This window comes from Sorex araneus, chromosome 1, assembly GCF_027595985.1.
Source record: "Sorex araneus isolate mSorAra2 chromosome 1, mSorAra2.pri, whole genome shotgun sequence".
Lineage (NCBI taxonomy): Eukaryota > Metazoa > Chordata > Mammalia > Eulipotyphla > Soricidae > Sorex > Sorex araneus.
The window spans coordinates 225,365,534-225,388,846 of record NC_073302.1 but is presented as its reverse complement, the minus strand read 5'-3'; positions in this window follow the sequence as shown (position 1 = coordinate 225,388,846).

The window sequence follows — 23,313 nt, the reverse complement described above, 5'->3', positions numbered from 1 at the left end:
GCTGCGGGCTGGTGGGTGCCAGAGTAATCAGTTCATGGCCTAGTGGGCTGACCCCCTGAGGCCCAGTCCCCACAGCTATCTGTATATAAATAGAAGGTTTCTGAGTAAGGGTTTGAAAAAAAACATTTAGGGGAAAGGCAAGATAAGCACAATTATCAAGGCCGAGGAGAATTTCCTGACTTTAAAATTTGAATTTCACACTTAATTTTTGGAGGGTCAGTAGGAAAATTGTACCTTGGGTAAGGTGCATGCTTGCACGTGACTAACCTGCATTCAATTCCTGGCATACGGTCTTCCGAGTACCAGACAGTACTAAGCCCTGAGCATGGGGCAGTGTAGCCTCCAAACCAAAAATTAATAAAAAATAAATAAACAAAACCCAAAAGTTTTTGGGGGGCAATTTTAATCCAGCCTGACTCAACAGCTAGGGTGGGTATGAAACCCCACAACTTGTGTCTTATTCTCTTTTTTGGATTCTCCACTCTCCTGGCTTCTGAGACAGACGAAGAGACAAGACAACCCCAAATGTGAGGAAAAACAGCTTCTGCTTAGAGAGTTTCTGGACCAATCAAGTTCTCTGAGTCGTGCAGGAAAGGAGGCTTCAGAGCTGCCCTCATTCCAGACCAGCGGCTCCAAGGTCTTAGTTTTGTCAATGCTCCACTTGTTTCCCCGGTAAGCAGATAACTGGCTTTCCTGTTCACCTTACACTGGTGCACTTTAACAAGATAAATAGCAATGCCTGGATCAACTGTATCTGTATTGATACAAAGTGAACTAGAGTACAAAGTCTTTGACTTCCTTTGAGGACTCAAACACAAAGCTTCATTTGCTGACAGAACAGAATATTCTTCCAATCTTCTCAAACCTTCTTCTAGAGACTCTCCCCCACTGAACCTGTAAGTCTGGGTCGTCACAACACTTGTCTGTGCAGTAGTAGACATGCATTATGCCACTGCTCATACTAAATACTGGATTCACCTACTTACTAGCGTGCAGTGTACAAGTCTCTCAAGCTCCCAGGGACTCAGCTTACCTAAGTGATATGTAAGGGTTAAATTGCAGTTTTTGTTTTTCTTTCCCTGTACCCTTTGAATTAAGAAATATCTTATCTTGGTGTGTTGTTACCATGATGGGAAAGTTAGAAACACGACCAGTGAGGGCAGCCAGAGGCAGGGGCTCTGGGCGGTGCGTTCAGGGAACTGAGCAGACACGAATAGGTCACAAATCATAAAGTAGGATTCAGAACAGAACAGTAGGACCCAAACCCACCTGTTACCTAGGTGGGAAGTGGAGGGGGACCACCAAAACAATTAGTAGGTTAATAAATGTCTCTACGAGACCTATAACCTATAACATAATGTATTCATCACAAAGGTTCCCAACAACAAGGGCCCTCTGATGAGTCCCATGGCTCCTCCTGCCTCAGAGTACCTCAATGTATTGTCACTGCAACCACTCAGGAAACCCCATTCCTGTGTCCTTCTTCGCTTTGTTTCACTATTGCTATGGTTACCAGAAAACTCCTATAAAAGTGCTCTGTACCAGGGGGTATGGTGCTGCCAGCAGGTCAACCTGTACCTGCGGGGCAAGCACATCAGCAGCCTGACACCCCAAAATTGTCACTGTGCCTTTGGCCAGACCCCAACAACTTGGGGCCAAGTTTACCAAGAAATCAAATGGCCAAAAGTTAGGTATATAGGAGCCACACCCACAAATGACCTTCGGCTCAGCTATACAAGCTCATTTAATGTCCTTATTTCAGAGACCCATAAATAAATCTCCATAGATATCAAAAACTGCAGTTAATCTCGGACCCGCACATGGCTGAACAGACCAGGGTAAATCAGAGGAAGGCGGGTTAGGCTGGTGCCCTCCCAAACAGAGCCTCCAGCAGCCGCTTACTTCCATAATTCAAAATCATCACCATACCCCCAGCCTGAATCCACCATCTCAAGACAGACCTCACCAAGATACAATCTACTGAAAATTCAGGTATGTGGGTTTTGTGACTGAACTCTTCAGGCTTTCTTGGATTTGGGGTGGGCTATCTCCCCCCCACTTCCCAATACTCATGGAAACATCGGCAGTCACCCCCACGAACCAACTCCAGCACCACCATGTAAGCTCTACCACCGGCCTGCTTCAGAGACCCACAAATAATTTTCAAAAGCGATCAAAAGCTATAGTTAATCTTTTTTTTAAGTTTAAATTAACAAGCCTTTAATCCATAAGAAAATAGCTACCCACAAATGTGCAATTTGTTAATTTATTTTAACTCTGAGGTGGGGGGTGGGGCAACCTAATTTTGTTAGTCTTTTCCAGATTTTTAAAAAATTTATTTTATTCTTTAATTAGTGAATCACAATGAGGGTACAGATACAGATTCACACTTTTTTTTCTTTTTTTGCTTTTTGGGTCATACCTGGCGATGCACAGGGGTTACTCCTGGCTTTGCACTCAGGGGACCATATGGGATGCTGGGATTCGAACCCGGGTTGGCCGCGTGCAAGGCAAACGCCCTACCCGCTATGCTATCGCTCCAGCCCCAGATTCACACATTTTTGAACTTGTTTTTCCCTCATACAATGCTCACAAACACATCCCTCCACCAGTGCTCATTCTCCACCACCAATAATCCCAGTACCCTCCCCCCCCCAATCCCATCTCCCTCCCACCCCACCCTGCCTCTGTGGCAGGGTATTCCCTTTTGATCTCTCTCTCTCTCTCTCTCTCTCTCTCTCTCTCTCTCTCTCTCTCTCTCTCTCTCTCTCTCTCTCTCTCTCTCCTCCCTCCCCAATTGGGTGTTGTGGTTTGCAATTGGGGTATTGAGTGGCCATTGTGTTCATTCTCTAGTCTACTTTCAGCATGCATCTCCCTTCCCGAGTAGGATCTCCAACAACATTTTACTTGGTGTTCCCTTCTCTATCTGAGCTGCCTTTTTCCCCAGCATGTGAGACCAGCTTCCAAGCCATGGAGCCAACCTACTGGTACTTATTTCTACTATTCTTGGATATTAGTCTGTTATTCTGTTATTTTATATTCCACAGATGAGTGCAATCTTTCTATGTTTGCCTCTCTCTTTCTGACTCATTTCACTTAGCATGATACTTTCTATGTTGATCCACTTATATGCAAAGTTCATGACTTCATTTTTTCTAACAGCTGCATAGTATTCCATTGTATAGATGTACCAGAGTTTCTTTAACCAGTCATCTGTTCTCGGACACTCGGGCTTTTTCCAGATTCTGGCTATTGTAAACAGTGCTGCCATGAACATATAAGTGCAGATGTCATTTCGACTATACTTTTTTTCTTCTTCAGGGTATATTCCCAGTAGTGGTATTGCTGGGTCAAATGGGAGCTCAATTTCTAATTTTTTGAGAATCGTCCATATTGTTTTCCAGAAGGGCTGAACCAGTCGACATTCCCACCAGCAGTGTAGAAGGGTCCCTTTCTCACCACATCCTCTCCAACAGCGGTTGCGTTTGTTCTTTTGGATGTGTGTCAGTCTTTGTGGTGTGAGGTGGTATCTCATGGTTGTTTTGATCTGCATCTCCCTGATGATTAGTGATGTAGAGCATTTTTTCATGTGCCTTTTGGCCATTTGTATCTCTTCCTTGGGAAAGTTTCTTTTCATTTCTTCGCCCCATTTTCTGATGGGGTTGGATGTTTTCTTCTTGTAGAGTTCAACCAGTGCCTTATATACCCTTGATATCAACCCCTTATCTGATGGGTATTGGGTGAATATCCTTTCCCATTCTGTAGACTGTCTTTGTATTCTGGTCACTTTATCTTTTGCGGTGTAGAAGCTTCTTAGTTTAATGTAGTCTCATTTGTTTATCTCTGTTTCCTCTTGGTTGGTCAGTTGCATGTCATCTTTGAAGAAACCATTAGCTTCAATATCGTGGAGGGTTTTGCCGACCTTGTCTTCAATGTACCTTATGGTTTATGGTCTGATGTTGAGGTCTTTAATCCATTTTGATCTGATTTTTGTGCATGGTGTCAGGTCGAGGTCTGAGCCCATTCTTTTGCATGTAGTTGTCCAATTGTGCCAGCACCGTTTGTTAAAGAGGCTTTCCTTGCTCCATTTTACATTTCTTGCTCCCTTATCAAAGATTAGATGGTCATACATCTTGGACCTGCACAAGGCTGTACAGACCAAGATAAATTGGTGTGGGGGTGGGGGGTGGGGCGGGTCAGCCTGGTGCCTACTCAAGCAGAGCCCCTGGAAGCCATTTGCTTCCACAATCCAAAATCACCACCACGCCCCTGGCCTGACTCCACTGGCTCAGGATGGATCTCACAGAGACAAAAATCTGCTGAAAATTCTGGTATGTGGGTTTTGTGACTGAAATCTCTAAGCTTTCTCGGGGTGGGGATGAGCTACCTCCCCCCACCTCCCTGTACTTCCAGAAGCCTCAGCAGTCACATCCACATCCCAAAGCAGCCACCCAGTTGAAAAGCTACTCCAGCCTTACTGTCCCAATAAAAATATGAATGCCCCGAAAAACCACCATGACCTCTTAGCGCCTGTGTTGCAAATCGTAATACACAAAGGAAAAGGATAGAGAGAGCAAGAAGGAAAGTGTCTTTCATAGAGGGAGGCTGGGGGGGATAGTTGGGGGAGAGTAGGGAAACAGGGGATATTGGTGGTGGGAAATATATACTGGTGGAGGGTTGGGTGCTGGGTCATGGTATAACTGAAACCCAATTATGAAGAGTTTTATAATGGTCTATCTCACGGATATTCAATTAAAAAAATTTTAAAAAGTAATGTGGAGTTCATGTCCAATTCAATCAGCATAATGAATGGCTGAATAAAGAACAGTACTCCTACATTAAAAAAGGAAAAAAAGAAGAAAATGTGCTCTGTACCTCTGCCCAGGGCCACAACTTCAGTGGATTGTATAGTTGTGGTCTGTCTGATCACTAAATGACTACATCTCCTTGTTTTCTTGCATAAGATGCTTTCCATGTGATTGATTAAGCAAATTAAGTTACAACACCCATCGATAAAATATGGAAAATATCACCTTCCCCAAATGGCCATGGTTGAGATCGAACGCTTGCACGACACAGATCCCCAACAAAGTGACTATTGTCTAGCAATTTTGGCAGAGGTGAGTCTGCATGTCTGTGGCCATGTTCTGGCCTCCATTGTGAGGCCTGCTGGAAGTCTGCCTGGTCCTCACAGGCAGGTACTGCTGTCCTTCCTGCCTGCCTGGATCAGGAAATTTCACCTTCATCTTCCTGTGTTTTCCTTGGATAGGAGAAAAAAAAAGAGGTCAGTGGCTGTGAGGTAGGAGAGGTAGAGTAAAATACTAGTATCAGTAGACATATCCTTGGAAAGGGTAGAAAAGCCCACACTCAGAATTCTTCATATTCTTGCAGTTTGCAACTTCTAATAATACAGTAATTCAGCGAGACTATTTCCAATTAATTACTGGTGTGGGGACAAAGTAAAGACCCCTGACCCTGAGTTCACTTTCCCTTTCATTAAGGTTGAGACACACATTAACTCGCATGCCCTTAGTTCTGCAATGAGTTGCTAATGACACATGTGAAGCAAGAGGAAGCCTCTAACCCCTAGATGCCTTGTGACCCCTGTCCAGATCACATTCCACCTACCCAGTCTTTTCAAAACTAGTTCATGCCTTAGTAAACTTGCTTCATAAAAACCCTTGCCCAGAGCTGAGGAAGGCCCTCAGCAAAACCGTTACAACCCACAGCAGCTCAACTCTTTTTATTTTTTTTAATTAAAAAAACATTTTTTAGGGGTAATAGTTAATGATTTTGCAAGAGGGCACTGCAGCCGCAAGTACGGGAGGGACGCAGCTCTCAGAGGTCTGAACAGTTGATGAGGCCACAAGTGTTCCTGTGTGAGTGAACAGGAGCACCCCTGGAAGTTCTGGCTCAGGGAGAGTGACAATCAATACAAGCAGCTGGTAGCCCGCGGTGGGACTCCTGAGGAGGGCAGACGTCCCGCAGCTCTTTGCACTGCGGCCTTCGCCAGAGTTTTAAGGAGTCTAAATAGGGCTCTTTGGTCTGGCTCAGCACCACTGCAGGGAACGGTGTTGTGGTCCCGGAGTTGAAACTCTCTGGGTCCCCACAGTGGGCCCCAAACATTCGTGATTTTCTCCCCCAGACCAGCCCACACAGCCAGCAGCATATCATGGAGCAAAACCTCCCTGAGCACCGTCTGGAGACCGACAATGGGGAGCGTGTCCCCTAGTCAGGCTCTGCTGTCCAGAGTGCCCAGGCTGCATGCTGTAGCAGCCCTAGACCGGGCTCTGGCCCCTGCCTGGTCCACTGCTGCTGTTGCTACTGGGGTCCAGGGGCCACGGCACTGCTGGCAGGTCAACCTGGACCCCCATGGTGAGTGTATCCTCAGCCTGATAGTACCCTCGAGCTTACTGACACTGCAAAATTGCCCTGCCTCTGGCCAGACGCCAACAACTCAGGAACAAATTTCCCAGGAAATTAAACCACCAAAAGCTAGGTATGCCCACAAACTGTCTCTGGCTCAGCCGTACAAGCTCACTTACTGGTTATGCTTTCAAGTCCCATAAATAAATATCAGAAGAGATGGAAAACTCCAATTAATCTTGAACCTGTGCAAGGCTGTACAAACAGGGTACACTGGAAAGATGGGTAAGCCTGGTGTCTGGTCAAGCAGAGCTCTGCTCCCACAGTTCAAAATCACCACCATGCTTCTAGCTGCACTCCACAGTCCAGGGACAGACCTCACCAAGATATTAACCTGCTGAAATCTCCAGGCTCTTTTGGGGTTGTGGTGTGCTACCTCCCTCCACCTCCCTGCACTTCCAGAAGCCCTGGGAGTCACATCCACAACCCAAAGCAGCCACCCAGTTGTAAACCATAATGCACAAAAAGAGAGAGGCGAGGGCTGGTGTGGGAAGAGGGAGAGAGAGTTCAAGAAAGAACAAAGATGTCTGCCACAGAGACAGATGGAGGGTGGGGTGTGTGGGAAGAGGGGGTGCAAGAGAAATTGGGACGTTGGTGGTGGGAAATGTGCACTGTTTGGAGGGACAGATGTTGGAACATTGTATGACTGAATTCCTGTCATGAATAGTTTTGTGATGGTCTATTTCATGGCGGTTCAATTAAAAATTGAACAACCATGAGATACACAGTTACAAAACTGGTCACGATTGGATTTCAATCATACAATGTTCCAACACCCATCCCTCCACCAGTGCACATTTTCCAAAACTAATGTCCCCAGTTTTCCCCCACTCCTAGTCTGCTTATACAGCAGACATCCTTCCTTCCTTCCTTCCTTCCTTCCTTCCTTCCTTCCTTCCTTCCTTCCTTCCTTCCTTCCTTCCTTCCTTCCTTCCTTCCTTCCTTCCTTCCTTCTTTCCTTCCTCTCTCTCACTCTCTCTGGCTGTCTTTCTGTCTTTGTCTCTGTCTCTGCCTGTCTCTCCTCCCCCCATTTGAGCATTATATTTTGTAATATGAGTACTGAAAGGTTATCATGTGTTGGGACCTTTGAGTTGTCTTTGTTCTTCCCACAGGGAGCTTAGGTTTATCGAGTTACTCCCACAACAGTGCTCCTGAGGCACAAGCAATTCCATCAAGCACTAGTAATCCTCAATTGCCCTTAGTTCCTAGCACTCCAAAAACAAGATCCTGACAAAGGAACTGGATGGACCCAGGGCAAGCTGTAATATACCCTGGCATCAAAAGGGAACAAGCTAAGCACCATACGTATAATAAGTTAAGAATATGGTCATGGAACAAACTCTGTCATGACCCAAAAAAAGTAACTAAATAAGTACCCTGCTGGGGTTAGGAAAGACTAATCTGGCTTGAGGACTGTGGTCGGGGATATATAGCAAGATGTCCCCAGGAAGAGCCAACCTTTAAGCTTAATATATCTCTTACTGTGTTCATAGAAAATGACTAGAAATATTATAAGAAGTAAATTTACTATGACTGTTTAAATGGATTACTAGCTGAGGAAAGGAGAAAACAATACACCCTGGATGGAATCCTGTCTTTGAGCAGATCTCCTAGTAATCTGGAGTGCTGAACCCTCAGATGAGATTTTGTCCCTGAGTGAATCTCCTAGAGGAGTGGCTTTACCTCTGTTTGTTGTTATGACAATGTTCAACCCCACCTATGTGTATCCCAGCCTTTATGGTTCCTTATAAGTATGCTGTAAGGGGAAAGAGGGCAGGATGAGAACTGAGACTTTGGAGACTTTTGGACTTTAGGACTAGAAGGAGGAAGAAGTGAGGACGAGACTGGAAATAGAGGACTATGAGACTGCGCTGAGATGAGGAAGAACATGTGACGAGGTAGAGGACTTTGAGGTCTACAAGGAGAATAGGATGATGAAACTACAGTGACTGGGACTATATGACCCAAACCATGACAACGATTGAGCTGTAAGGGAGAAACCAGACTACGCTGAGGAGGAGAAAGAAATAAACTGACTACCAACCCGTGTGGGGCCCAGTTTCGGTTTCTCTGTTTCCTGGTCCTTTGTCCTTTGTCCGTCCGTCTGCGTCCATCCATCCATCCATCACAGTGGGCCAGCCAGGGGAACGGTTCTCAGCCACTGAATTCTCTAGTCCCTCTTGTGCACTCATGCTTTTTCTCTTGAAACTCACAATCATGTATATGCCTTTACCTCCTTTCAGCATGTAGTTCTTGTCCAGAGTGACCATTTCCAACTATCATTGTCACAGGGGTTCCTTCTCTGTCCTAAGTGCTTTCCCACTACCACTCACATGTGGCACGTTTCCAACCATGGACCAGTCGTCCTCCTGGTCCTTGTTTCTACTCTCCTTGGGTATTAGCCTCAGAAGACTGAGTTCTATCTTGAGCACATTTCTCTCTCTCTGTCTCTCTGTTTCTGTCTCTGTCTCTGTCTCTCTCTCACACACATATGCGTGTGTACACACACACACACACACACACACACACACACATTCAAAAGCCCTCCAAATAAAATCTGTTTACTTCACTGCTTGTCTACTTCTGATATTCTTTTCTGCAAGATGAGACAAGAACCCTGAAAACCCTGGATCAGGCCTGGGACTGGTTTCTCCTTTTTTGCAAAGAGCAGATCCTCACTCTAGCCCTAGTCCGTGGCTCCCCAAGAAATTGGGTGGTGGGGATCAGTTCCTGTGCCTGGCAGACCAATCGGGCTTCAGGTGTGGCCTGATGGCACCCAGGGGGGCTCGCAGGGCTCAGGCCTGTGCCGAGCATGGGCTCATCAAAGACTTTACTAGTCCTAGTTTTCCCACCAGGTCCCAGGTGGCAGAGGCAGGTGGGAGAAGGTGACCATCTTTCTCTCCTCTTGACTCATGTGAGTCACAAGTGGGGCCCACCAACATCATTAGCATAGGCTTTGTTGAGTAGTAGGCTCTCTCCTCCCAGGGAGTCTAGTCGTGCTCTGGGCTGGAATTCTGCATCTCATTGGTTTTCCCCTCTCCTCAACTGGGTTCTGTGTCTCAAAGGCTTACATACCTCTGGGCTGGTTTAAGTTACAGACAATAAACATTAATAGGTTCCTCTATCTCCCTGCCTGCAACACCATTATTGTGATCAAATAAAAACATGATCATATGTACCACTTTAACCATACTACTCAGGAGCATAAAATATATTCACAATGTTCTATAATCATCTGTATAAATGATCCATTTGTCAACACTTTTTCATAATCTCCAAACAGAAACTGCACCCATTAAACAATAACTCACCATTGCCCTGGCAGCCAACCTCTGACTTTCTGAATCTGGCTATTCTAATTAGCACATATAAACCAAAGTCATGCTTATCTTTCTTATTTCACTTAGTACAATGCTTTCAAGTTTTGTCTATGTCTTGGAATATGTTAGATGGCAAAAGAAAAGTCCAATTTCAATCTTTTGTACCCAGATATCCACTTCCATCAGCATAAGTTTTTATTTACTTGGGGCCCCACCTAGAGGTGCTGTAGACAGTGGATCTCTTTTCTGGTTCTATGCTGGGGAACCACTCCGGGTCATGCTTGGACTCCAACCTGGTCTTCCCACATATAAAGCATGTGTTTAGCCCTTGAGCTATCTGACCCTATAAGCCTTATTGTGTTCAAGATATTTTGGTCATAAAATCTTTTTTTTTTCTCATTAAGAATGCTTTTTCTCAAAAATCCCTACTTTACTTTTCCTGGTGTTCATTCCTCAATCAAGATGCAGGTGATCATGGAGTGTTTAAGAGAAACTGGTTGGAAGTGTCAGGTCCTTCCAGAGTAGGTTGGTTGGGCAGTCCTGATGACCATTGTTCTCTCATTTTTCACAGATAGCTCCTCAGAACCTAGAAGGCAGAGCCCAAACAACCCTGCTAGGCACCAGTGTCCCACCGCACTATTATTTATTCCATGGCTTCCTGCCCTAGGAAGGCCAGGAAGGGAGGAAGAAGGAAGCATGGACCATCAGGCAAGAAAAAGTGCTGGAGGCATTGCTTCAGTTAGCAGTTACTCTAAAATAATGTTTTTTTATTTTGATTAAGGGGAGGGGTAAATTGTTAGCAGCAGGTGAATGGGAAGCACTTGGACAAAAACCTCTGAAATGCAAAAGAAGAATTGTTATCCGCAGAATGAGAGCTCCGTTTCTTACCCTTTAAATCTTCCTATAATGTTGTTTTGGCCACAAAGAAGAAATAAATTAGTCTATTATGTAGCTTCTGGAGAAGGTTCAAAAGCGAAACTGCAGAAGAGCAAAAATCTGTCATCCCAAAATATGTCTTCTGCAAAAGATTTGGAGTATCTATGAAGGCTGGGGTGAATTGGTTGCTTTTTGCACCCAGAGGGAGAGTTGCAGGTACAAAGAATAAAGTCATTCTTTGTAAATGCACCCTTTTTACTTAAGGGGGGCAGGGGAGAATTTACTTGTGTAGAGAAGATTATTTCCTATTTTCTTTCCAAAAAGAAGACATAATTTAGTTTTGCATAACAATAAGACCCTTGTTTATTGTGCTTTTACTGCTAGTCTGACAAAAAACTTGTCCTCCTTCCTCTCAGCCTCCTTTGTCTTAGCTAGTTTATTTAACAAGGTGTCCTAACACCATACTGATAAGCTATTTGGGTCTTCCTGGGTCTCTCCAAATTATACAGGAGGTATATGTGCTATTATTAACTTTGGGGAGATAGTCTTTTTTTCTCTGAAAACGAACTTTTCTTGAGTTGTGGTACAAGAGTCATCTCTTGTACCACATTAAGTACCTTAAGGCTTCAAATTCTATTCATGAATCCAATGGGTTAATCTATCTACCAACAATGTGATGTAGGCAAGTAGACAGGTAATGGCCCATAGCAATGGAGTTCCTAGGATGTAACAAAACCACCTAGCCTTAAGGCCATCAGGGTTCACCTTGTGAGCACAGGAACTAAGGTTTTAGAAGACCTTCACCTGGGGCTAGTAACACACCCAGAGGATGCCAGACCCCCTTCTGAGAGAAGCTCCAGCAGGAACAAAAGGCCAGGAAAGGAATTTCAAAGAAGACCATGGACCACTCCCAACTATATCCCCTTGGTAACCTCCCTACCAATGGGTTTTTATCTAGAGAGAAGCCCCATGTTGAAGCAGGTTGGAAAACCCCCATAAAAAGCCACCTTGAACAAAGGAAGGGCATGCATATGCTGTCTGAGCCCATGTGCTGCTTGTGCCCACGTGGCCAAGCACATGTGTTGCCCTCATCTCCCCTCTTGAGATGTGTACTTTCTTTTTTTTTTTTAATTTATTTATTGAATCACTGTGAGAACAGTTACAAAGTTTTTGTGTTTGAGTCTAGGTCATACAATCATCAAATACCCATACCTTCACCAGTGCACATTTTCAACCACCAAAAATCCCAATATACCCCCCATCCCACCCCTACCTCTACTGTATGACAGATAATTTTTATATTACTCTCTCTCTACTTTGATTGCATTCAACATTCCAACACCAATCATGCCATTATTATTTGGAATTTCCCCCCAACACTCAGACCTGCCGTAAAGGCAACGTTAGAAAATTTGTTTTGTATTGCTGGTTATGAGTAGCATATGATGTTGCACAGCCGCAGAAGCATCAGTGGAATTTTAAAATTTTAATAATTAGGATCTGGAGAGATTTCTACCAAGAGCCGCTTGGTTCCAAGATTCATATATGTGTCTCTGGGATCATGGCCATTAAGGAGCTTAATAGGTAGCTGGGGGCCATTCATGGGTGTCATCTCAGGGTCCCGTTGGTGTGGGAGAGGAGAAGGACCTACCCATCCCCTATCCTGTGAGGCCTGGCATGTGCTGTCAGGGCTGGCCTGTACCTGAGTTTTCCAGTGAGGTCTGGAAGATGGTGGCAACTGGGATTCCCAGGGAACATGCGGAGGGATGGCACCTGCTCCCGTTTGGAATGGCCTGGAGAAGGTGGCCTAATGCAAAGTCAAGGCATTTCTGCCAAGAGCCGAGATTCGTTTCTATCTCTCCTTCCTTCCTTCCTTCCTTCCTTCCTTCCTTCCTTCCTTCCTTCCTTCCTTCCTTCCTTCCTTCCTTCCTTCCTTCCTTCCTTTCTTTCTTTCTTTCTTTCTTTCTTTCTTTCTTTCTTTCTTTCTTTCTTTCTTTCTTTCTTTCCTTCTTTCTTTCTCATAATGTAGGAGTACTGCAATTTTTCAGCCATTGATTAAGCTGATTGAATTGGGCATGAACTTCACATTACTTTTTTTTTATTGTATCACTGTGAGATAGTTACGATGTTTGCAATTCAGCCATACAATGTTGGAACACCCATCCCTCCACCAGTGCACATTTTCCACTACCCACATCCCAGTCCTCACCCTGCCTCTATGGCAGACAATTTCCCCCATACTCTCTCTCTAATTTTGGACATTATGTTTTGCTTGAAATTTCCCACCACCGTTCAAGCCTACCTGTTACGAGCAGATGCAAGAAATTTTATTTTCCATAGCTCATTTTGAATATCATGAGAGCAAGCACACCACGATTGTAAATGGTTGGGTTCCAGAGACATCTTTGTATGTCACTAATCCATTTTGGGATTAAATTGGGAGTCTCTGGGCTAGGGCTGTTGGGTCCTAGAACCCACATACTGGGGGGTGGGGGTGGGGATGCGTTTCCTTGTGGAAGCTCTTGGTCACTGGGATTTCATCTGAAGTAGGTGGAGACACTGTACTTGCTCTATCTGGAGTGCCCCCGGTGAAACTGGCCCAGTATGGGGCCCAGAGATATCTCCAGCACTGTGGTGTCTTTCAGGACTTGCTGCTGTGACTATGGGTCCGGGCTGTTTGTGTGCTAAGATTGTGCCCAGAGGCAAATTGTGGGCATGACAGCCAGTCTGCTGGGCAGGCAGGAACCTGCAGAGGGAGGGCCTGAGTCCTCTGCTACCATGCAGCGTGGAGATTTAATCCAGGAACCTGCATACCTGGGCCTTGCTTGCGGAAGCTCTTGGTCACAGAGATTCCATCTGGAATAGGTGGGGAGAGCACACCTGTTCCATCTGGGATGTCTAGGTGAAATTGGCCCGGTATGGGGCCCAGAGAGATCTCTGGTGCTGTGGTGTCTTCTGGGACTTGCCTCTGTGCCTCTGGGTTGGACTGTTGGTGTACTCAGATCCACATTACCAAACTTGCAGTAGATTATATCTTGTGATGCCCATCCTGAAACAGTGGAGCCAGGCTGGGGGTGTGGTGGCCATTTTGGATTGTGGAAGCAAGTGGCTGCCGGGAGCTCTGCTTGGGTGGGCACAGGTTAACCTGCCCCCCTCTAATTTACCCCGGTCTGTTCAGCCATGCATGGGTCTGAGCTTTTCTGCGACTTTTGATCTCTTTTGAGATTTATTTAGGGGTCTCTGAAGCAAAGCCAGTAATAGAGTTTACAGGGTGGCGCTGGAGTTGGTTCATGGGGGTGACCGCCAGTGCTTCCATGAGTATTGGGAAGTGGGGGGAGATAGCCCACCCCAACTCTGAGAAAGCCTGGAGATTTCAGTCACAAAACCTGCATACCAGAATTTTCAGCAGATTATATCTTGGTGAGGTCCGTCCTGAGACGGTGAAGTCAGGCTGGGAGTATGGTGACAATTTTGGATTGTGGAAGCAAGCACCTTCTGGGGGCTCTGCTTTATCAACCCCCTCCAATTTACCCCAGTCTGTTCAGCATTGTATGGGTCCAAGATTAACTGTGGCTTTTGATCTCTTTCAAAATTTATTTATGGATCTCTGAAATAAGGCCAATAAATGAGCTTGTATACCTGAGCTGGAGGTGGTTTGTGGGTGTGGCTCCCACATACCTAACTTTTAACCATTTCTTGGTAAATTTGGTCCCAAGTTGTTGGGATCTGGCCATAGCACAGTGGCAATTTGCGGGTATCAGGAAGCCTGAAGGCACCATTAAACTGCTGATACTCTCACCCCGAAGGTACAGGTTACCCTGCTGGCGGCTCCATACCCCCAGAGATGTATACTTTCATGCTTCCGTATATAATTCTGGGGTGTGTGTAAGGTTCTCTCCACCTTTGGAAAAGTCAGGGTTCTCTCTTGAGCATGTTACACTCTCTCACTTTCTCACTTTCTCCCCCTCCTTATTCTTCCTAAAAGCCTCTAAATAAAATCTAAAAAAAATAAATAAATAAATAAATAATCTGGGGCTGGAGTGATAGCACAGCGGGTAGGGCGTTTGCCTTGCACGAGGCCGACCCGGGTTCGAATCCCAGCATCCCATATGGTCCCCTGAGCACCGCCAGGGGTAATTCCTGAGTGCATGAGCCAGGAATGACCCCTGTGCATTGCCGGGTGTGACCCAAAAAGCAAATAAATAAATAAATAAATAAAATCTATTTTACTTCACTGCTCATCTACTTCTGAAATTCTTTTCTTTTTTTTTAATTTTATTTTTTTATTGAATCACCATGTGAAAAGTTACAAAGCTTTCAGGCTTAAGTCTCAAGCACTGGTAAAGTGATGGGTGAAATTCTTTTTTTTTTTCTTTTTGGGTCACACTCGGCGATGCACAGGGGTTATTCCTGGCTCTGCACTCAGGAATTACTCCTGGTGGTGTTCAGGGGACCATATGGGATGCTGGGATTCGAACTTGGGTTGACTGCATGCAAGGCAAATGCCTTACCCGCTGTGCTATCACTCCAGCCCCCAGGATGGGTGAAATTCTTTTCTTGAGGCAAAATAAGAACTCAGTAACTCTGGGTCCCAGAATGGCAGAGAAAGTGACTGTCTCTTCCCTGCCTCACAGAAGCCATGCGTGGAGACCTTTCAACTTTAAAATGTACTTTGAAAATGCATAAAATCATACCAAGATTTCACTTTTAGGGGGGGTAGACAAGTTCATCCATGTGAAAATAAGTTAAAGACTTTTATAGTAATTTAATTTTTACTTTATTGTTCATTAAAGCAGAAAGTGATAGAGATTGTCAAAACTAGTTTGGTCAGTGGAGACAAAAAAAAATTATGGCTTGACTGGATTTTCCTTTGTCAATTTTTTTCCCCCAGAAACTACTTGAATTGCCAATTCATTAAAAACAGTCAAAGCGAAAGTTGAAAAAGAAAATAACCCTGAGCACTGCTGGATATAGCCCTCAAACTCCCCTCTCTCTTGCAAAAATAAAACTACAAGTAACAAAAAAAAGGATAAATAAATAAATAAATACTGCCAAAGTAGTCAGTGTGTAAAACAAAACTGAAGCCGAATATAGACCACAGTAGGGAAAACAAATGGGAGCTTAAAATACTTTCCACATGATCAGACAGATAACTCCATTAATAGTATAAATGACACATATAATGAAATTAGTGGCTGAACATCAAAAGATATTATTAAATTGAGGTGGAAAAAGACTTCAACATATAACACAAAAGATTAATCAGGGCAAGAAGCTTATGATCCCTATTCATTCACTTGAGGTCAAGGAATGACTTAGATGCTAAAATACTATTAAAGAGCTAGTTTCACCCCACATTTCTTGTTAACTAAGCATGTAAGACACTAAAAACTGCTTTTACTGTCTGCCAGCACAGTAAGGATAACTTGCTTGTGCTTTTATACACAATCTTGTCACAAGTAAATTGTGGTTTTCATAGTTCTGATATCGTTATTATTTTAAAGAGAAGACCACTGGAACCTAGCTACAGCCATGCTCGAGGCCCCTCTCCACACGTTAGGACAGGCCTCATACATGAAGGTACCGGCAGAGAAACCCAGGTGTGTGTAATCCCATCAACGGCCAACATCCAGAGACTTAAAAGCAAGCTCCCAGAAGTGCAAGGCCGCTTTGCAGCCGTGCAATATCTTGTAGCTGGCTTCTCCCTCTGGGAGAAACTGGCAAGCTGCTGAGAGTTTCCTGCCCACGTGGGACAGCCTTGCAAGCTTCCCATGGTGTATTCATATGCTAAATCCAGTAACAAGCTGGATCTCATTCCCCTGACCCTGAAAGAGCCTCCAGTTCGACATCGACATCGTTGGGAGGGCCCAGTTGAGAGAGGCTTCTAAGATCTCAGGGAAAGGACGAATGGAGAGGTTACTGAGCCCACTCGAGAAATCAACGATTAATGGTATTTCATGATCATGATTGTGAAAGAGAAGGATCCATTAATTGCATAAATGTCTTTCAAATGTATTTGAGCTATAGCCACTTATGTTTGTTTTTGCCACTACTGGATATTAGCAAGCTTTGAATTATCCTTTCAGCATTTATATTAACATTGATGAAGGCCAGAAAACATGGAAATCTAATATTTGATCTCTGAGATGACTGAGTCGTATGGGGTTGGACTTGGTTCTCGGTGGAAAATACCAAAGTTATGAAATTATGAGCTATATTATTTATGGGGGATGTGTCTTGACAAAACTTTGCTTTAAGGCAGAATTCTGCACAATAACAGATGGTCTGATTTGCCCATTCTTTCCTGTTTCATGTTGCTGTATGACTATAATAATCTGTATATTTATTCATGATTCATCTATGGACTGTACAAATGTTTCTAGGAAGTACACACATACATACAACACAAGCACAGATAATATCAGAGATTATAAAGCAAAGGCAAAAAAATCAACTAAGGGAGAGGTAGAATTCAGGAGGGATAGTATGGTGGGTAGGGTGTTTGCCTTGCACCTGGCTGCCCCACGTTCAATCCCTGACACCACATGTGGTTTCCCTTCCTCCACTAGAAGTGATCCCCTGAGCACAGAGACAGAAGTAAGCTCTGAGCACTCCTGGGTGTGGCCCTTCAAAAGATCAAATAAACAAAACCAAAACAGAATAATAGAATACAGTCCAGTAGTGCAATGAAGCTACAAAATTGATTGCAAGACTTTTAGCTGTCAGAGCTAAAAATCACACCCTAATTATTAAAAAGTTTGGGGCTGGAGCAAAAGCACAGCAGGTAGGGCATTTGCCTTGCACGCGCTGACCCGGGCTTGATTCCCAGCATCCCATATGGTCCCCTGAGTACCACCAGGAGTAATTCCTGAGTGCAGAGCCACACTCAATTCCATCAGGCACTTCCAATCCTCCATGTTTATCTGTAACTTCTCCTTTGTGCTCTTCTTCCCCTATCTGTTAGTCACAAATAATTTCCAAATTAGACATGGTAATTTGTAGAGCCATCAAACTTTCTGATGGCTCTGGATCTTATGTTTGTAAGTGCAATATTGCTTTTCTCCTTTTTTTATGTCCTTTGCGTATTTTCATTTTAGAGCAATGTCCTTTTTGTATAGATACGGGAAGACAGTTAATGCTATGCTTTTGTAATATGGGAGTTAATTGACTTTGAATAATATTTCTCCTGGACAACTGTCATACTTACTTGACTTAAGGCTCAGTTGCCCTTAGATTGACCTTAGTTCCTTACACCCCAAAAGGGGAGTCCCACTGAGGGATTGAATGAACCAAAGGCAAACTGGAAGCTACGCTGACTTCAACATGTTCAGCCTAAGGGTCATAAGAAGAATAACAAGTTAAGAGCATGGTCATGGAACAAACTCTTACATGACACAAAAAAGAAGATATGGGGCTAATGGCAGCAAAAAGTAATACAAAGTCAAGAAGTATCACCCCTTTGGGAGATGCACAAACTGAAGCACCACCCAGAGAATGGTGAGCTCCCTCAGGATAGGTGAAACTTCAAGAGGAACAAAAGCCGTGATAAGAACATGAGATGAACACAACAAACTCAGAATTTTCCCACTATGACAAAGATCTAGCAACAAGCTTTTATCTGTATAGAAAATGCCAAGAAGGGCAGTTTGGGGAAAGAAAGGCTAATAAAATCAACTCTGTAAAAGCAAGTGTCTCACTTCCCATTCTGGGTCATACACATCTCAATTTGGGAAGGGTAATTACTTCCTTTCACTTAATTACATCTGAAGAAGCCTGAGTTCTCTTTTCAATGTATTGGCTCTCTCTTCTTCCTTATATCTCCAAAGTAAAACTTGTTCACTTCACTATTTATCACTTCCTGATTTTTCATCTCAGCAAGGACAGACAATAACCTGGAAAAACTTAGGCAAAGGTCAGGGTTGTCCTTTACCTGAAAGAACAATCAGCCCTTGCTCTAGACATTGGGTTCCTAAGAACATGGGTGGTGGGGGGTCAAGTGCTGTGCCGTGGGGATCAAGTGGATATCATGGCTGCCTAGTGGGTCTGGAAATAGTTGGATGCTCATGTCTACACTGTGCAGGTTCTGTGATAGACTCGCCGGTATATCTGCTCACCCCACTGCAAGACACATCCCTGGGGAGAAAAAGGTGACTCAAACAGAGGACAGTAGGGCTCTCTCTCTCTCTCTCTCTCTCTCTCTCTCTCTCTCTCTCTCTCTCTCTCTCTGGGTGTGTGTGTCTGCATCCTGCTACTTTCCAGGCCCCCACTTCTCCTACCAATATTATTTGGTGAGCCAGTCAGGAGAGAGATGTCTTTATGGGAACCATAAATGTATCACTTTAATGTAATTTTGAAAGGAATCAGTGGTTATATAAGCTGACACTAATTTTTAGCAGGATGGGGGAAGCAGCTGACCAGAATTCTGTGTCAGTCTGATTTTCCTCTAGGTTAGTATCTCATTGTCGACTTGGAAAATAAAGTTCACTACATTTTCTGTCAAATAATGACCTATGTCAATAACTGGATATGTCTAAAATCTCTACATTTATATCCATAAACATGCCTGTATCATCTATATTGAAGGGGTGTAGCAGACTCCTAGGCTTGCTCTTGAAGGCCATGTTTCCCCTTGAAGGTGTATCTAACTTGCTTAGCTCTGTTTCTTTGCATGCTTATTTCCACTCTGGGTAAGACTTGTTCATTCTTGAATACATTTCCCCATTTTTCTCTCCTCTCATACTTCTGAGCAAGTTTCATTCAATAAAAACTACCTTGCTTCTAGGTTAGAGTGATAGTACAGCTGGTAAGGTACTTGCCTTAAATGTCATTAACCTGGGTTCTACCCGCAGCATTCCACATGGTTCCCCAAACCCACCGGTAGTGATTCCTGAGCACAGAGCCAGGAGTAAGCCCTGCACATCATTGGGTGTGGTCCAAATCCCCCCAAACCACAAAAACCAAAAAAACTACCTTGCTTAACTAAAAAAAATGGATTTTTATAAATAACATTTTAAATTAATAAAAAGACTCCTAATATAAGCCCCTATTTCAAAGACCTTGCAGGCTGATTCCTCCTTGTCAAGATAATCAGCCAGACCCAGGAGGCTTAGGGAACCCACCACTGCTCTATCCTTCTGGTCTAGGCACCCCACATCACCATTTTTGTTGGTTTGTTTTTGGGTCACACCCAGCAGTGCTTAGCAGTGGCTCCTGGCTCTGTACTCAGGAATCATTCTTTGGTGGACTTGGTAGACTGTATGTGGTGCTGGGGTTGGAACCTGGGTAAGCTGCATGCAAGGCAAGTGTCCTACCTGCTGCACAATCTCTCTGGTCCCAACCACCTCATCAATTTAGCACAACAAGACATATCATGCATCATGCAAGATATTTACCCTATGAATCTGCCACTCAAATTCCTAGAATCATCCCTACCACTCTCTTGGGATAAACCAATCATGTAAATATAATGAAACTTGTATGCACTTTTCATTATCTTTCCATGATTGGCTTAGAATATTTCATAATTCATTCAAACTATATACTTCTTTTCTTATGTGATTGGTTCAGGATATTTTAATTACAAATTACTTCTTCCCCAGGACTGATTACATATCTCCTGCTCACCGCCTTCCAGGACTAAGTGGAAAATGGAAGCTTCCCAGCAGAAGCAGCTCAGAAATGCTTTGCAAAGAATGTCCCTTAAAAATGTTAGACCAATCCCACTTTAGAGGCCTCCACTAAGTCAGCTGTAACAGTGTAGTATTTCTCTCTAACAAACTTGCTTTCATCTTGCTTGAACTTTCTTGCTTTTGTCACCCGATAGCTCCGAGACAGCAGGACCGGGCTCAATCCTGTCTTCCTCTCCCTTCATGCATCTCTATCTGCATCTACATTTGAGACAGAACTAGGGTTTTTGAGGTAATCTTGCTTGACTGTGACACCTGAGAAAAAAATTGTCTATTGTACTTCATGATGGCAATTTAATTTTGGTTTTGGTTGAGGTCCCACAGCTGGCGATAGTCAGGGTGGGGAACTAATGAGGTTAGGTGATGTGCAAAGCAAGTGCCTCACCCCTGTACTATTTCTCGGGTCCCAAACATTGAGTTTTTAGAAAGCAAGTTGGAGAGGGGCTGGGAGATTTACGGTGTTTAGGGCACAAGCATGTGCCCGATTGGTTCTCATTAATGGCAACATGTGATTCCCCCCAGCATCACCAGGTGCAGTCCTGAAGTCTCCAAGCACCACAAGGTATGACCCTGGAGGTCCCCAGCCCTGCCAGGTGGCCCTGAACTACAGTTCATTCTTGGGCCCCTGCACTTAATTGCTAGCTCAGTTGTTAGAGAATCTTAGGCAAAGTCTCTGGGTTTCCTGAGCCACATTTGGGATCTCTTCCCAAAACAACAAATTGTGGGCTGAAGAGAGAGAGCACCAAGAGTGGAAGTAATGCTCTACATGTTGGAGGCCCGGGTTTGTCCCAGAGCACATGGTTTTCTGAATACCACCAGAAATGACCCCTGAGTTCTGGATATGGCCTCTAAACAAAAACATGATACATTTTATTTAAGTGGTATAAAAGTTCAAATCTCCTTGAATACTACTACATAGTACCTGTACTGAATTACTGTACTGTCATCCCGTTGTTCGTCGATTTGCTCAAGTGGGCACCAGTAACATCTCCATTGTGAGACTTATTGTTACTGTTTTTGGCATATCGATTACACCACAGGTAGCTTGCCAGGCTCTGCTGTGCGGGCAGGATACTCTTGGTAGCTTGCTGGGGTCTCCAAGAGGGACGGAGGAATCAAACCCAGGCTGACCTCATGCAAGGCTATCGCTCCAGTCCACACAGTACCTATAGCTACTATAATTAATAAAATCGCATAAGCATGAATGGGAAGGAAACACTGGGGACAGTGATATCTTGAAAGGCAGAGAGAGGAATATAACGATGAGAATTAGTGGTGGCATAGAGTTTCCATCATATTAGCAAATTTTCTCTAAACAAAGATAAATATATAATATGTATAATGTAAAAGCAACATATGAAATAAATATGGCAAACCAATCCACAATTCAGTGTTCGCTGTGGACATTTTGGTATCCTCTCTGAGTTTTTTTGTGTATTGAGACATTTAATATCGAATTGTAAAAAATTAAAATAATGAAGAAAAGGGCTCCAGCGATAGCACAGCAGTAGGATGTTCGCCTTTCACGCAGCTGACCCGTGTTCGATTCCTCTGCCCCTCTCGGAGAGCCTGGCAAGCTACCGAGAGTATTGCGCCCACACAGCAGAGCCTGGCAAGCTACTCGTGGCGTATTGGATATGCCAAAAACAGTAACAATAAGTTTCACAATGAAAGACATTACTCGTGCCCGCTCGAGCAAATCAATGAGCAACGGGATGACAGTGACAGTGACAATGAAAGAAAATTTAAGATTAGAGTTAAAAGAATCTAATTTTTTTTTTTGCGTGTGTGTATATGGGAGACACACTCAGTGGTGTTCAGGGATTACTCCTAGCTCTGTACTCAGGGATCACTCCGGGCAGGGCTCAGAAAACCATATGGGGTGTCAGGGATCAAACCCAGGTTGGCTGTGTGCAAGGCAAACGCCCTACCCTCTGTCTATCTCTCCAGTCCCATGGACCTTTATTCCTCTGAAGTTGAGCAAGGGTCAGTCTCATCTGAGTTGTGCTATAAAAAGATTGTCAGTCCATAGAATTGATTGGAAGGAAAAGGGCAAGAGACAGAGAGATGATGGAAGTCGTTACAAAAGGTTGGCTGAAAGAGATGCATTGTAGCCCACAGCATTAGTCATAAAACATACTTAAACAACACTTCCTCCAATATTCTTAACATGTTGAAACATCATTGCTTAACACATTGAAACATTATTGTTTCAAGTAGTTAAAGCATTCTCTATTGCTTTGAAATTCCTTTGACACTTACCTCCTCCACTCCACCCTGCCAGCACATTCTCAAAGTTGTCCCACAGGCATTATTGGAACTATCAGTGACTTTTCTCACTACCAGACCCGACTTTCTGGACCCTGTTGAAAGTGTGTGGTAAAGAAGACTCTGACTACTGTAGAGACCGGATGGAAAAAGCTGAGACTGAGCGTGGGGAGACGAGGAACCCGCTGTAGCACGTCGGCTGTGACTGGGGTTGCCCTAAGGGGAGCAATAGAAAATTAAACTGAAAGCTGATTTTGTACGACTGCATGCCAATTCACTGGTGGCCTAGCTATTTTAAGTAACGGCTTCTTCTATGTGATTAACACAAACATATCAGATCTGAAATTTGCTGTGACCTGGGTGGAATTGGATGATTCCAGTTGCTGAGTGAAATGAGCCAGAGAAGCAGAAACACAAGATGCTCTCACTTCTCTATGGCATATGAAATAACTGGATGAAGAAATATAATGTGGTAAAGAGTGGGGGGTCCTAGATCACCCTTGACCTCAGAGGGAGAAAGCAGAGAAGAAAAGAAATCAAGATGGGAATGAAGATGATGAGAAAGCGAAGGAACGGGGAGCAGGGGCCAGGGGCCTTGGTATACTGGTGATGCGGGAGAGTGGTGTAGATGTGTATCCAAAGCACAGACTCAACACCACCAAAAGCACGAGATCCAGACTATGACCACCAAACTTCAAAATGTGCCTGTCACGGTGGCAGGCTGGCAATGGGAGTGG